Source organism: Leptodactylus fuscus, chromosome 6, assembly GCF_031893055.1.
Source record: "Leptodactylus fuscus isolate aLepFus1 chromosome 6, aLepFus1.hap2, whole genome shotgun sequence".
In the NCBI taxonomy this organism is placed as follows: Eukaryota; Metazoa; Chordata; class Amphibia; order Anura; family Leptodactylidae; genus Leptodactylus; species Leptodactylus fuscus.
Window position 1 is genome coordinate 74898283 of NC_134270.1, and position 14588 is coordinate 74912870.

Consider the following 14588-nt stretch of genomic DNA (forward strand, 5'->3'; position numbering starts at 1 on the left):
ATTTTCTGTATCTGAAAACGCGCAGTCTACAAACTTCATAGGTTGTAAGCCCTCGTGGGCAGGGCCCTCTACCCCACTGTGCCAGTCGGTCATTGTTAGTATTTTATCTACCTGTATATTCTATGTATTGTATGTAACCCCCTAATGTAAAGCACCATGGAATTAATGGTGCTATATAAATAAATAATAATAATAATAACTTGTAAATAATATGTTTTCTATACGGTGACTGCTGTGGCAGGAAAAAAAATCTGTAGAGCTGAACTGACATTTGTTCACTGTTTTAGTTGAATAAAAGGCGACCAAAACGTCAGACATTCTCCAAATGGAAGAAACAAAAAGAACATCTGGCCCTGCAAAAAGGACGCCTCATACGTCCCTGTACAGGGAAATACAGAACAGTTAGAATGTCAGAATATGGCAAGATTTTTTTTTATTTTTGTTTTGCAAAGTTGTTTTTTTTTTTTTTGTCAGGTGTTAATACATTAAAAAAAAAAAAAAAACCTGTATAAATTTGGTATCCCGGGTATCGCACTGACCCATACAATGCAGGTCACATGTCATTTGTCTGTATACAGATATTGTATTTCACTGCTGGGCACTATTATAAAGCAGCAGCCACAGCAGGGCTCCAGGTGCTGTCCGCTCTCACGCACTGTATTGTAACTAGATCCCAGTTACATATATGAGCATCCATCCCTCCTGTCACACACAGAAAGAGGAAGCCTCACACACTGACACAAGCGCCTATGTTTGGGGTTGGACTCACTCTCCAATAAGATTTGGCTGATGCAATAACGAGTCGTGCAGCGGTCGCCATCTTTTTGAAGCCCTCAACACTTAACAGGTAATGGAAATGAAGACGACAAAATGGCGATTACACTGGAGACAAGATTCTAAGCGTTGGTTCTCTAGTGTTTGTAGTGCATCCTCCACGCGTGTTCAGGTCTAGTGACATTATTCTGGAGGTCCGGGGACATCTGTGCACGTTCTAAGCCCTGATAATAATACGGGCTGACGGGTATGTAACCTGCCGGACTGGGACGGGGGATAGTGCGGGGAGACAATGACAGCCAGACAGCTGTCAATGAGAATGGACGTTCTGTCATAGAAAGCATGTGGTGTCAGGAATAGGGCTGGGGTCTGCGCTGCCAGGCAGAATGGCTGAGGGGGGTGTCATTGAATGTTGCGGGGGTTTTGCCGTCACTTTATTTATAGGACATTACTGTGAGGAATGTTGTGACGTGGCATAGCAGGAGTCAGGTTCAGTCTGTATGAGGGGGTCCTGCCCCTCACTGTGGTCACTTGTTTCTAGGTTACGGGCTGTCACTATTGTGGCTGATAAAGTTAATACTATACCATATATATGTATATTAGGAGCTAAAGCTACTACAGCATGGCATAGTTTATATAGCTTCTGTATTTGGGACTGATCTTGGCCACTGAAACTATTTACACAGTTGTGGATTTTTTCCACTCACATTTTTATTGGAGCGAGATTTAAGCTATAGGGGATAGACGGTCATATCCTTATATCACACACAAGGGTTGTGTCATATGCATCTTATGGATTCTGTAAATATAGATGTAATCTTTTATTCAGATTAGACATGAATATTCAACCGTTTTGGATCTGTGTTTCTTTGGTCGCAACATGTCAGGTGTCAGATATCTCCGAATACACGTCACAAATGTCATGTCCATGTAAAGCGTTATATAATGTGAATGACAGTCACTACATTACTGATGGGGTCATATAACTAAGCCAGTGCTTGTATAGCTGTCAGGGCATGCTGAGAATTGCGAATTCTGTGTACCTTGGCGACACATAGGTTGCAGAATGGCGAGTAACACACGATCCATGTCATTTTTGGACATCCTGTGTATGAGAGCTCATTATTTCGTATTATATGTTTTGCTGCCATCCATGTGTCCCTGCTGATAGACTTATGGACACGGTCGCGTCATCCCTTGGACCTATGTACGGCTTGTAATGACAGGTGTGTTTTAAGTTGTTTAAGTGACATAATAGGAAATGCGATAAATGTCACATTCAGAGTTTTTAGGAGAGACTATATATACAGGATGGTTTCTGGGAATTAGGGGAAAGTAATAGAATTCCTTTAGGGCATAGCTGTGTATCCTGACAGTTTGCATTGTAGGCTCAGCCTTGGTTATCCTATACCTCTAGGGGATTGAAAGTATTCAGGCTCTTTAAAGGGCTTTATCATTGGGATACATCGGAACAGTCTTTAGATAAGCTATGCTACTCCTACCTCTGGTTCAGTCCTGAATGGCGACGTTTTTGAAATAACTTTTTTCATATATGCAATTGATGCTCAGGGGGTGTTCCCCCTATTCTCTGAGCGTGGCTTTGTCAGAGCCCGAATACCACCTCCTGTGCCGTTCCTACACACGTACCCTGAGATGTCCTCGTCCTCTTCACTGCGCAAGTGCATGTGCTGTCAGCTCTGCCACTTCAAGTTCAGGCAGAGCCAACAGCGCACGCTACTCCAGCCATCTTTATTCTATTCCTATACGATAGTACTTGCATATATGAAAATAGTCATTTATTTCAAGAATGGCACCGTTCAGTACGGAACCAGAGGTAGGAGTAGAATAGCCTTTCTAAAGGCTATTTACAGTATATGTGTCCTTAGTTTAAAATGCATATCGCCAATGATAGACTCCCTTTAGGGTAAAACAGGGAAGTTGCTCTGTAGAGAAAATGGCAGTCTATATTCTGCTGGAGGAATTTGCTGTATTAGAAATACTCCAGCCTATAAAGCCATGTACCAGTTGTAAACTAGGTTTACACTAGCGTTTTAGGTTCTGTCCTTTAAGTCCACTTGAGAACTCGAAAAATGGAAACCCTCCTGTGTCTCCTGCCTTGATTCTGCTGTCCTCCTGTGTCTCCTGCCTTGATTCTGCTGTCCTCCTGTGTCTCCTGCCTTGATTCTGTCGCCCTACTGTGTCTCCTACCATGATTCCGTTGTCCTCCTGTGTCTAGGACAGTAAGAGCAGTTCACATAATTTTGTCTCTACCGTTATGGTGGCATCTCATTCCAGAATGAATTGAGGAAGCCAGCAAGTGAATGGCAGCAGCCAGTGTTTTTTGACTCTTGCTAACAGCAAAGCGGGCAGACCTGCCTTAACTGGTGCTGGCATCTGCAATTCCTGGCATAGGTGGCTGGGGGTGGGACAAGAGCTCCTTGGCTCATGCTTTGCATTGCTGAGGTCTCAACATGGCCATTGATGCTGATACTCTGCCATGGTTGAGACTAGACCTGTGTAATTGATAATTGTAAACGAGTTTCCATATTACGCTGGGTTCACACTAGCGCCCGGACTCCGTTTTCAGGTTTCCGTCTTCTGCATGCAGAGGACGGAAAGCTGTAAGACTGGGTCCGGCCGTGAGCACCGGTGAGCGTTTTATGCTCTCTCCGCCGCAAAACCGTTTTTTTTTTAAACTGGACACAAAGTACTGCATGTCCAATTCTGTGTCCGGTTTAAAAAAATGGTTTCGTGGCGGAGATCATAAAATGCTCACTGGCGCTCACGGCCGGACGTCTTTCAAACCCATTCAAATGAATGGGTTTGAAAGAGTCTTGCTTTCCTTCTCCTGCTCTGTTTTGTGCAGGAAACGGAAACCTGTATGAACGGAGACGGGGCGCAGATGTAAACGAATCGACTAACACCGACTTGTACACCGACTAATTCAGAAGGAACTCATGTTATTAGTTGGCAGGTGGAAAGTAGATATATGGATGGCCATAGCAAGGGAAGTAGCCTAGACTGCAAAGTATGACACATGTACCACCATTACTATATGGCAGTGATGGCGAACCTATGGCATGGGTACCAGAGGTGGCACTCAAAGCCCTCTCTGTGAACACCCATCTGTGGAACAGATTATACTGTGTGGAGGCTAACTGTGAAGCAAATCGTACTGTGTTCGGGCCACTTTGCAGCAGATTATACTGTGTGGGGACCGCTGTGGAGCAGATTGTGCTGTGTGGGGTCCATTGTGGAGAAGATTGTACTGTATGGGGCCCCTTCACTAATTACAGTGGGGCAAAAAAGTATTTAGTCAGTCACCAATAGTGCAAGTACCACCACCTAAAAAGATGAGAGGCGTCTGTAATTTACATCATAGGTAGACCTCAACTATGAGAGACAAAATGTGAAAACAAATCCAGAAAATCACATTGTCTGATTTTGTAAGAATTTATTTGCAAATTATGGTGGAAAATAAGTATTTGGTCACCTACAAACAATCAAGATTTCTGGCTCTCACAGACCTGTAACTTCTTCTTTAAGAGTCTCCTCTTTCCTCCACTCATTACCTGTAGTAATGGCACCTGTTTAAACTTCTTATCAGTATAAAAAGACACCTGTGCACACCCTCAAACAGCCAGACTCCAAACTCCACTATGGTGAAGACCAAAGAGCTGTCAAAGGACACCAGAAACAAAATTGTAGCCCTGAACCAGGCTGGGAAGACTGAATCTGCAATAGGCAACCAGCTTGGATTGAAGAAATCAACTGTGGGAGCAATAATTAGAAAATGGAAGACATACAAGACCACTGATAATCTCCCTCGATCTGGGGCTCCACGCAAAATCTCACCCCGTGGGGTCAAAATGATCACAAGAACGGTGAGCAAAAATCCCAGAACCACACGGGGGGACCTAGTGAATGAACTGCAGAGAGCTGGGACCAATGTAACAAAGCCTACCATCAGTAACACACTACGCCGCCAGGGACTCAGATCCTGCAGTGCCAGACGTGTCCCACTGCTTAAGCCAGTACATGTCCGGGCCCATCTGAAGTTTGCTAGAGAGCATTTGGATGATCCAGAAGAGTATTGGGAGAATGTCCTATGGTCTGATGAAACCAAACTGGAACTGTTTGGTAGAAACACAACTTTTCGTGTTTGGAGGAAAAAGAATACTGAGTTGCATCCATCAAACACCATACCTACTGTAAAGCATGGGGGTGGAAACATCATGCTTTGGGGCTGTTTCTCTGCAAAGGGGCCAGGACGACTGATCCGGGTACATGAAAGAATGAATGGGGCCATGTATCGTGAGATTTTGAGTGCAAACCTCCTTCCATCAGCAAGGGCATTGAAGATGAAACGTGGCTGGGTCTTTCAACATGACAATGATCCAAAGCACACCGCCAGGGCAACGAAGGAGTGGCTTTGTAAGAAGCATTTCAAGGTCCTGGAGTGGCCTAGCCAGTCTCCAGATCTCAACCCTATAGAAAACCTTTGGAGGGAGTTGAAAGTCCGTGTTGCCAAGCGACAGCCCCAAAACATCACTGCTCTAGAGGAGATCTGCATGGAGGAATGGGCCAACATACCAACAACAGTGTGTGCCAACCTTGTGAAGACTTACAGAAAACGTTTGACCTTTGCCAACAAAGGATATATAACAAAGTATTGAGATGACATTTTGTTACTGACCAAATACTTATTTTCCACCATAATTTGCAAATAAATTCTTACAAAATCAGACAATGTGATTTTCTGGATTTGTTTTCACATTTTGTCTCTCATAGTTGAGGTCTACCTATGATGTAAATTACAGACGCCTCTCATCTTTTTAAGTGGTGGAACTTGCACTATTGGTGACTGAATAAATACTTTTTTGCCCCACTGTATATCACACAGTATCTGTATTTTGTGTATCCATAATTGTACGCAATTGTGGATCCGCACAGTATTAAGGTTAAATTGCGTGTTGGCACTTTGTGATAATTTAGTGGGTTTTGGATTTCAGTTTAGGCACTCCGTCTCTAAAAGGTTCGCCATCACTGCTATATGGCATAGGTGTGATAAGTAACAAGTTATAGGTTACATCTCCTTATCACTTTGTGCTTGGGCAAAGCTCCTGTATAGTATTGGAGCATATGGGACTCTCATAGGCTAACACTAACTTGATAGTGCCAACACCCTACCTTTCACCATCTTTTACAGCTGTATTAGATTAGCCATTGCTTCACTTTAATGTGACACCATGCAGGTATTCTTCATTCTACATTAATGAAGTTTTCCTGGATTAGCTTGGTAAAGAGGACGTTGATGCTTTACTAAGTGATGTTGCCTTTACTGCAACTTATGTAAAAGTGGAAGTAAGTGATAGACATAGCAGTGTTTCTCAACCTTTTCAAGCCAAGTACCCCCTCATTAAAATAGTTCCAACGAAGTACCCCTAAACAGACACTTTGGTGTCTGTCATGTGACAAATCCTTCTCCTGATCTCAAGTGGGAGAGAAAAACAGGCGCACATAGCATGCCAAGCAAAACTATATAGAGGAGGCAGATGAGGACAACCTGGAAAGGAGCGTGGACAGGTGAGTAAGAGTTATCGGCTGCTACCTATTGCAATAACACAAGGAAGGTGCACTTCTGTTCAGGCTAGATAGAAAGGAAGAGGAAGAGAGAACAGCCTATACGTTGGCAGGGATAATCTTCCTGTATTCATTATGCAACTATAAACTTTCACAAGGCCCTTTATAAATGTATTCAGAGATACAGGTAAGCTATCGTTTTCTAAAACCTAATATTCATCATTTTGATACTTCCCCTATTATAAGCCAATTTGGGCTAGTGAGAAGCAGACTATAACATTTTCCAGTAGTATGACAATGACAGGAAAGTTGGCTATAAACCTAAGTGAAGATGCCAAAACATGTTTCTGACTTATGAGGGCACCATAGAGGGGGGAGGGGATCCCACTCATGACTCCTCTTCATTAGCTGCACTGCTTGTAGACATGATGATGTACCACACGGTTGCCTATTTACTACAACTGGTACAATAAGGGGGAAAACACACAGGTGAAAAGAAGAAATGTAAAATGTCTTACTTAGGAAATATCTGTTTATCAAGTTGAGCTACTTTTACATAATAGTCTATGGAGACGGGCATGGGGAGGAAGAGGTTGCTGGAAAAGACATATTGCAGCTGCCACTCTGTGATTCAAGATAAGAATCCACCACTGCACAGAAGGATGTAATAGATAACCCCCCCCCCTCAATCCGCTCCATAGATTTCTGTGTATGAGCTGTGTACAGATAGGGATTCTATATAAACAAACAAACAAACTGATGAGGAGGAGAGCAGCCTAGTAAGTGAAGAAAGAATCTCATTTTTTAAATAAAATTATATTACTAAGTTTCTTATATTCACATGTACTATTCATTTCTGAAAAGTTGTTTTAGAATTGGAGGTACGCTTTAAACATTATATATTATTACATTACATGATCCCTTGTTAATAGACACAATTTTTCTATATGCTCATTAATATATTATTAAGAAATAAACACTAAATGATTAACTTATTATATAAAGATTGTCAGCCTGGTGCAGTATACAATCAGTGCCACATCTTCATATGTCTTCATCCTAATACTAAACCTCCACTGTCACAAATGGCTGAGCATGCATGTGAACAGGAAGCACCAAGTAAAGGGATCTTTCTTCTGTTAGAAATGGCTGAAGAAATTGTCAACTGGAGGATAAGTGGGGGTTGGATGAGTCTCTACATACGGTGATACTCTCCATTCAGTTGTCAATTTATTCAATATTATTCCAATACACGTATTTACTAAAAGAGACATGGTAACATATTCTTTTTAAGCTGGCCATACACCTTAAAGCAGTGGTTCTCAACTTGCAGTACATGTACCCCAGGGGGTACTCCTCACAGTACCTGGAGATATGTGGTGTGGCTAAGAACCACTGGTTTATGCTGCATGCTGCACTGCATGCCGACATCTGCACATGACTGTGAACGCCATCCTTACTTTCAAAGCATAGTGAGTATTTCTATCAGTACTGATGGTGGTGCCCATTGCAGTTACTTGCGCTAGAAGTGCGATGGGTGAGCTTGCTGAATTCATTACTCACCACTCTGCTTCCGACTTACTCTTTGCTCAAGCGCTGAGTGCTAACATCACAGCAGGACACAAGGAAGAGAGAGGAATCATGGAGTATAGCGATGTGTAATGAATGCAGCTGACCACTCGCTCCTGGGCCTCCAGTAACCGCAATGAGCACCACCATCAGTACTGATGGAAGCATCATTGTACTTCTAAAGTAAGGATGGCGCTCACAACTATGTGCGGGATACTTTACTTGAAAAGGTTGAAAACCCTGCCTTAGGATACATGCACAAAGCTAGCACACTGACCAATTCATTTCTATGGCCACATGCACACACCTGTGGGAGTCATAGCGGAGTCTAAGAGGAGGATTGTGTGCTGGGATCAGACAGTTTGCTCTCATACACATCACACAGTTAGCAGATCCCACAGAAATATTTCTTATGTAATGCACAAACTTGGTCTCATGGATTCAGCTGTTCTTATCTAAGCATAAAAGGAACACCTCACTATTTAGATATCATTTGTAAGGTTTTGCAGGGTTTTCTGTTTGTGCGTTTTTCATGATCTCTACAAGTTTATGTCAGTAGGACATACAACATCCAGAACTTTAGAAATTAGTTTTGCCCAGGAGGTGTTTGACTGTGGACACTGGGACATAAATATACCAGCGTGCATCATGGAAGGGAGGGTGATAGTCTGAAATGCCAGCCCAGTCTGTAATTGTCAGGTATACATGAGAAAAATGAAGTCACTGTATACGGCTCACTTGTCTAGTTGGTAAATTAAAGACTATTTTTTTGCTGCCCGCAGGGACAGGCCTATTTTTATCTTTGAATAATTTATAGGTGAGTTCAGTGTTTTCTATGTGACTGTCTGGCTTCTACTGCAGATTCTTTATGATGAGTTCTATTAACTAGTAACGTATATATATGCGCCCCTCACTAAGAGGCTTTAAACCTTTTCATGGCGTTTTGCACCAGGGCTCTGTAACCACTGGCTGTTTTATATAGTAGAGATCTGTCCATTACTAACCCCTTAAATGCCCTCAAATGAGACCAAGGCATCTGACACTAGGTTCATAGCAGCGTTCAGGTTTCCGTTTGGGAGGGTCCCCTGTGCTGTCTGAAAACTCTCCAGCGACCCCTCTTCTTCTGCGTCACCGTCGCATCTTCATCCAAAAGCGCTGATTGCACACGTTTGTCAGCCATTTTCCTATGGCTGAATGAGAGAGGCCAAACCCAGTAGGACCTTCCCTGAGCTTTGCCCTGGGCTCTTAGCCCACTACATTGACTTGTTACAGTACACAGGTGTGTATATGGGACCATACAAAACAATGAGTTGGTGTTCCAGCCATTAAAAACACAGCTAGCACACTGACAAAGCACATGTTTGTGTACATGGAGTCTTAGAAGGAGGATACACTGAAGAAAACTTAAAGGGGTTGGCCACTTTCAGACCAATATTGACAAACAAATGTAAAATAAGAAGATAATACAATTTTCCAATATACTTTCTGTATCAGTTCCTCACGGTTTTCTAGATCTCTGCTTGCTGTCATTCATTCTGTTACTACTAGTGGATAATGTCTGACCATGGTCATGTGATTTACGGTCCATGGTCATGTGACTTACGGTCCTTGGTCATGTGATGAGCACACGGGTGCCGCTCGTTATAGTCACAGCACAATAATCAGACATCTGCCTGGTAATAAGCTGTGTACCTGTGTGCTCATCACATGACCATGGACCGGAAATCACATGACCATGGACAGAGTTTTATCCACTAGAAGTAACAGAATGAATGACAGCAAGAAGAGATCTAGAGAACTGTGAGGAATTGATACAGAAAGTATATTGGAAAATTGTATATCTTTTTATTGTACATTTGTTTGTCAATATTGGTCTGAAAGTGGCCAACCCCTTTAACTTATTGAAGTTAATGCACCAGTTTCCTGGCTGAAAAATGAAGCCCAAGCTTGGAGCCAGGAAACTGGTGCATTAACTTCAATAAATTCTCCCCTACTGACTTCAATAAAAAATGATGCAAATACAGAAAATAAATGAAATACATGAAAGAATGTGCTGAAATGACGATGACATATAATAGGTAAGCATACAGAATATAAGTAGCCACTTAAGTTCAGGTCAGGTGTTTGTTAGGGGTCTTATATGCTGTGCATGCCAATACCCAAGATATCTAATCAGTTCAACGACTGTGATGAAGACAATACATATCTAAATCAGACTACCTGTTATGATGTGTACAGAACTGAACCTTTAAGCCCCCCTTTTGTATTCATATGCACTAGATGAGGGGCACAGACCATCCCAGTATTAAGATAAGTGTCTGTGCTGTAGTCTCCTCTTTGGAATGCATCCTGGCACCTGGTGTTGCCTGGCATGTCCCTTCTAAAAGGGCAAAGCTGAGCCTGAGAATGTGCTCAAATGACGATGACTGGCATATAATAGGTAAGCTAACAGAATGTAAGTAGCCATTTAACTTCAGGTCAGGTCTCTGTTAGGGAACTAATACGTTGTGCATGCCAAGTTCAGTGACTATGAACACACTTGCCGATGCAAGCTAAGACATATCTGTAAATCACTTATTTTTGTAGAAATAAAACAGGATTTACATGAAAAAGTGTCCCCAAATCTGGATAACAGATGTACAGTGGCGGGCAAAAAAAAAACAAACAACGCACTATTTCACACAATGTAATGATGGTAGTGAAAATGATTTGACTTTTTTCCATTTCTATCCTCTTCTCTCCTGGATGACGAATATTTGGCAATTTTGTACATGTCACATGACATTTTTCAGTTAATTTCGTAGTAGGAAGTATACATGTCATCTGCAGGGACTCGATTTATTCGCATCACATACATTTCACAATGGTGCATTTTTTTGGCCGCCACTGTATATTTGGAAACTATAAAATCGCAGTATAACCAATTTACCGCTGACAGACTCTTTGATCCAGCACACCCTTTACTAAGGGTCCATGGAATCAGTATATGGCCCTATGCACATACTAATTAAATATGGTTACCTGTTTTTTTGCCAAAGATAACAAACTGACGCACTCGTTTCTATGACTCCATGCACACAACTGTGATGAAACTGAGGACAGGTCCTGTTTCTGTCACTTTGTTGTCCAGACTCATTCATTCAGGTATGTGGGTGAATAGATATCATGGCCCCGTGTGCCCTCCGTTCTAGTTTTCATGGACTCGCACAGTTGTGTGCATGTTGTCTAAGGCTGCATTCACACGGAGTAAACGCTGGCGTTTTTTGTGTGTTTTTTGCACATAGCGCCGCGTTTACGCCGCGTTAACGCCGCGTATACGCCGCGTTAACGCCGGGCAACGCCACCGCTAAATAGCGCGGCGTTAACGCGGCGTATACGCGGCGTTAACGCGACGCTACGCGGCGTAAACGCAGCGCTATGTGCAAAAAACACACAAAAAACGCCAGCGTTTACTCCGTGTGAATGCAGCCTAAGTGTGGATGTTGTTGGTGATGGTGTTTTCAATCATTTAGTTGCTTCTAGTTACTATATCCTTGCTATATTGGAAATCAACACTGCATGTGCAGAGCTGTAGTGTAAAGTATGGTTCATTTGATTAACTAACCTGGGGCTCCAGATCATTAAAGGGGAGGAAGGAAGAAGGTAATAAGATAGCATGTGAACACTACCCTATAGATTTAAGACCACAGGTCCACTTCAGCTGTGATATACTACTACTATGTAGCTTATTTAGTAAAGTGCTTATAATAATACCTGGATGGAAAGCACCACTAATACATTTCCCTTTAAGTCTCCTCCACTTATTTACAATGGTAGATATTGCATATGACCTGTCATGGGACAGGAGAAATTAAAGGAGCTAATTCCTACCTGATGTCATGTGCTATGGACGTATACCAATGGGGGAGTGTCAAGGAGAGAATGCTTATGCACTTCTTTTCTTTGCAAGTCTGGTCACACCACATTCACCCTGGTTCAGAGGAAGGATTACAAGGTTGCAGAGGTACAGTTCTTAAGACCATTAACATTAAGAAAGTGAACATCTTTGTTATTTCATTCATTTTGTGGACACAGATTAGAAGCTTGTTATATGTTGGATTTCACTAAAGTTTTAACTACCTTATTCTGGGCAACTGTTGTAAACAGTGGATGGTATAGATACCTGTTTGTTTCTATGGAGGCTTGTCATTGGCCTTTATTTTTGGCCTTCAAAGGCTCTGCAGTGAATTTGTGCATGGATATTTTGGATCCTTTGGTATAGTCATATATTTATAGTTCTGGTATCCATGTCCGTTTCATGTTTCTGTGAAACATTGCAGATCTAATGTGAAAATGCACTTTTTAGGACGTTAATTTCTGACAATGATGTTACCTAAGGTCCTGAAAGCTTCATTGACTGCTGCTGGCAACATTGAGGAAGGTAATGGTCACCTGACTGAGAGAAGATGATGCTATAGGGCAGTGATAGCGAACCTTTTAGAGACTGAGTGCCCAAAATGCAACCCAAAACCCACTAAATTATCGCGAAGTGCCAACACAGCAATTTAGCCTTAATACTGTATGGATCCATAATTGTGGACGGTTACGGACCCGCAAATACAGTTATGTGAATGGGACTTTACTGAGCTTTCAAAATACAAAAACTTTGTACTGACTGGTAACAGTTTGCATTTGGTACTTTTGAACAATTAATGTTCACTATTTACATCACATGGGATCTGTTTTATAGTGACTGCGTAATGTTATTACAGCCTGTACTAATTTCATGTCTGCTATAAAACAGATACTGCATGATATAAATAGTGAAGGGGTCCCCAGACAGTATAGTCTGCCCCACAGTGACCCCCATCCTGTACAGTCTGCTCCATAGTGGTCCCCAGGCTGTACAGTGTGCTCCGCAGTGGCCCCCACCCAGTATTATGTGCTCCACAGTGGACCCCTTCTTAGTATTATATGCCCTACAGTGGCCCAAAAACAGTGTTATATGCTCCACAGTGGCCCCCACAGTACAATCCGTTCCATTGTGACCCCTAGACAGTACAATGTGCTTCACAGTGGCCCCCAGACAGTATTATATGCTCCACAGTGGCCTCCACACAGTATTATATTCTCCACAGTGGGCCCTGGCACATTATTTTACGTTCCACAGTGGCCCCCACACAATATTATATGCTCCACAGTGGGCCCCTGCACAGTAGTATACGTTCCACAGGGGCCCACACACAGTACTATATGCAGCACTTTCGACCCCCACAATATTCTATGCTCCATAGTAGGCCCCACTCACACAGTATTATATGCTCCACAGTAGGTGATGGCTCTGAGTGCCCTTTCTGTCACACATGCCATGGCTTCGCAAACACGGCTATAGGGAATATGTTTTGTGAGAGACACAGAAACCCACACTAGAAAAATCAGATCACACTGTGATTAGAGAACTATTACTATTAAGGGGATGGTCTTTCAAAATAATTAGTTCAACAAAAAATCAAGAGAGTCCTTTTGGGATGCTCTATGTTCCTTGAACATTACATGCCATCACCTGGGCATTTCATTACATTCTGCTAATGCTTTAAGTCACCACCCCATTTTCAGATTTCCAGTCAAAGAATGATCATATGTCAGACGCAGCTCACTTAAAAAGGACCTTTCAACACCTGGGGCACATGTGGTTTTATATACCGCAATAAAGCTAACAGTGCGATAAATTCAGCTTTCCGGTTCGGTGAAGAGCTATCGGGGCCGTTACCGTAGCTTTTCACTGTCAGAAGGGCGTTTCTGACAGTCAGTCAGGAACGCCCTTCCTCACAGTAGCGCCTATTGCGTTGTACTATGAGAGTGTTGAGGAACGCCTCCATCTCCTACTGATAGTATTCGTCCATAGGCAAGTACTGGGGAAGCGTTCCCCACCTCTCCGCTCCACACTGCTGTGAGGAAGGGCGTTCCTGAATGACTGTCAGAAACGCCTTTCTGACAGTGAAGAGCTACAGTATCGGCACCAATAGCTGATTTCAGTGCACTTTCGGTTTTCTAGTGGTGTATTACACCGCATGTGCCCCAGGTGGTTCAAGGTCCTTTTTAAAGTATGAAGCATCTTATCTTACTTTAAATAACATTACATGTATTTCTTGAGTGGGCGGTAGACACGAGACAGTTCTTGTAAATTTACAGCATCAATGGGATTGTTAAATAATGTATCGGCTGAAATGATGTCCCTTTCCAATTTTGAAAGTGTGGTGTGAAGATGTCTGAAGCTCTATGAATAGGAGGGACCCTGGGCAACTTTCCAACTCTTGACATTTTCTAGTTGCACAGTTTCGTTCACATTATCTGAGCAGGCAGGTTTGACAAAGTCAACTTTTTGGGACCCCATTGGGAGGGTTAGGTGGCTGTTGAGCATTTCATCATTTTATGTGTAAAATGGATAAGAGTTCATGTTGGCTTCATACGTGTTCCCTCTTACATTATATCATTTTAACCGTTTTTGCTGAAAACTTTTCCCTTGTAAATGGTCATTCGGGAAGTTTATGAAGCAGGAGAGGTGTGGTATAGGAGTTGTAGATTGGCTTCGATAATCATATTTGCATTGCATAGGGATTACAGATTTAATACTAGCAGTGAACTTGTTCTAACATGCTGAAGGCAGCTTAGGAAAATGATGG

General features: G+C 42.5%; 1 protein-coding gene across 1 annotated transcript in view; it reads left to right on the plus strand.

Moving 5' to 3' along the window:
* The first annotated feature begins 965 nt into the window (after positions 1-965).
* LOC142210819 (sodium-dependent neutral amino acid transporter B(0)AT2-like) overlaps positions 966-14588 on the plus strand; it is a 38624-nt gene continuing 25001 nt past the window's right edge. The window contains exon 1 of the mRNA XM_075280257.1: positions 966-1021. The gene's annotated coding sequence lies outside the window, so the exon portion shown is untranslated. The remainder of the gene's footprint in view (positions 1022-14588) is intronic.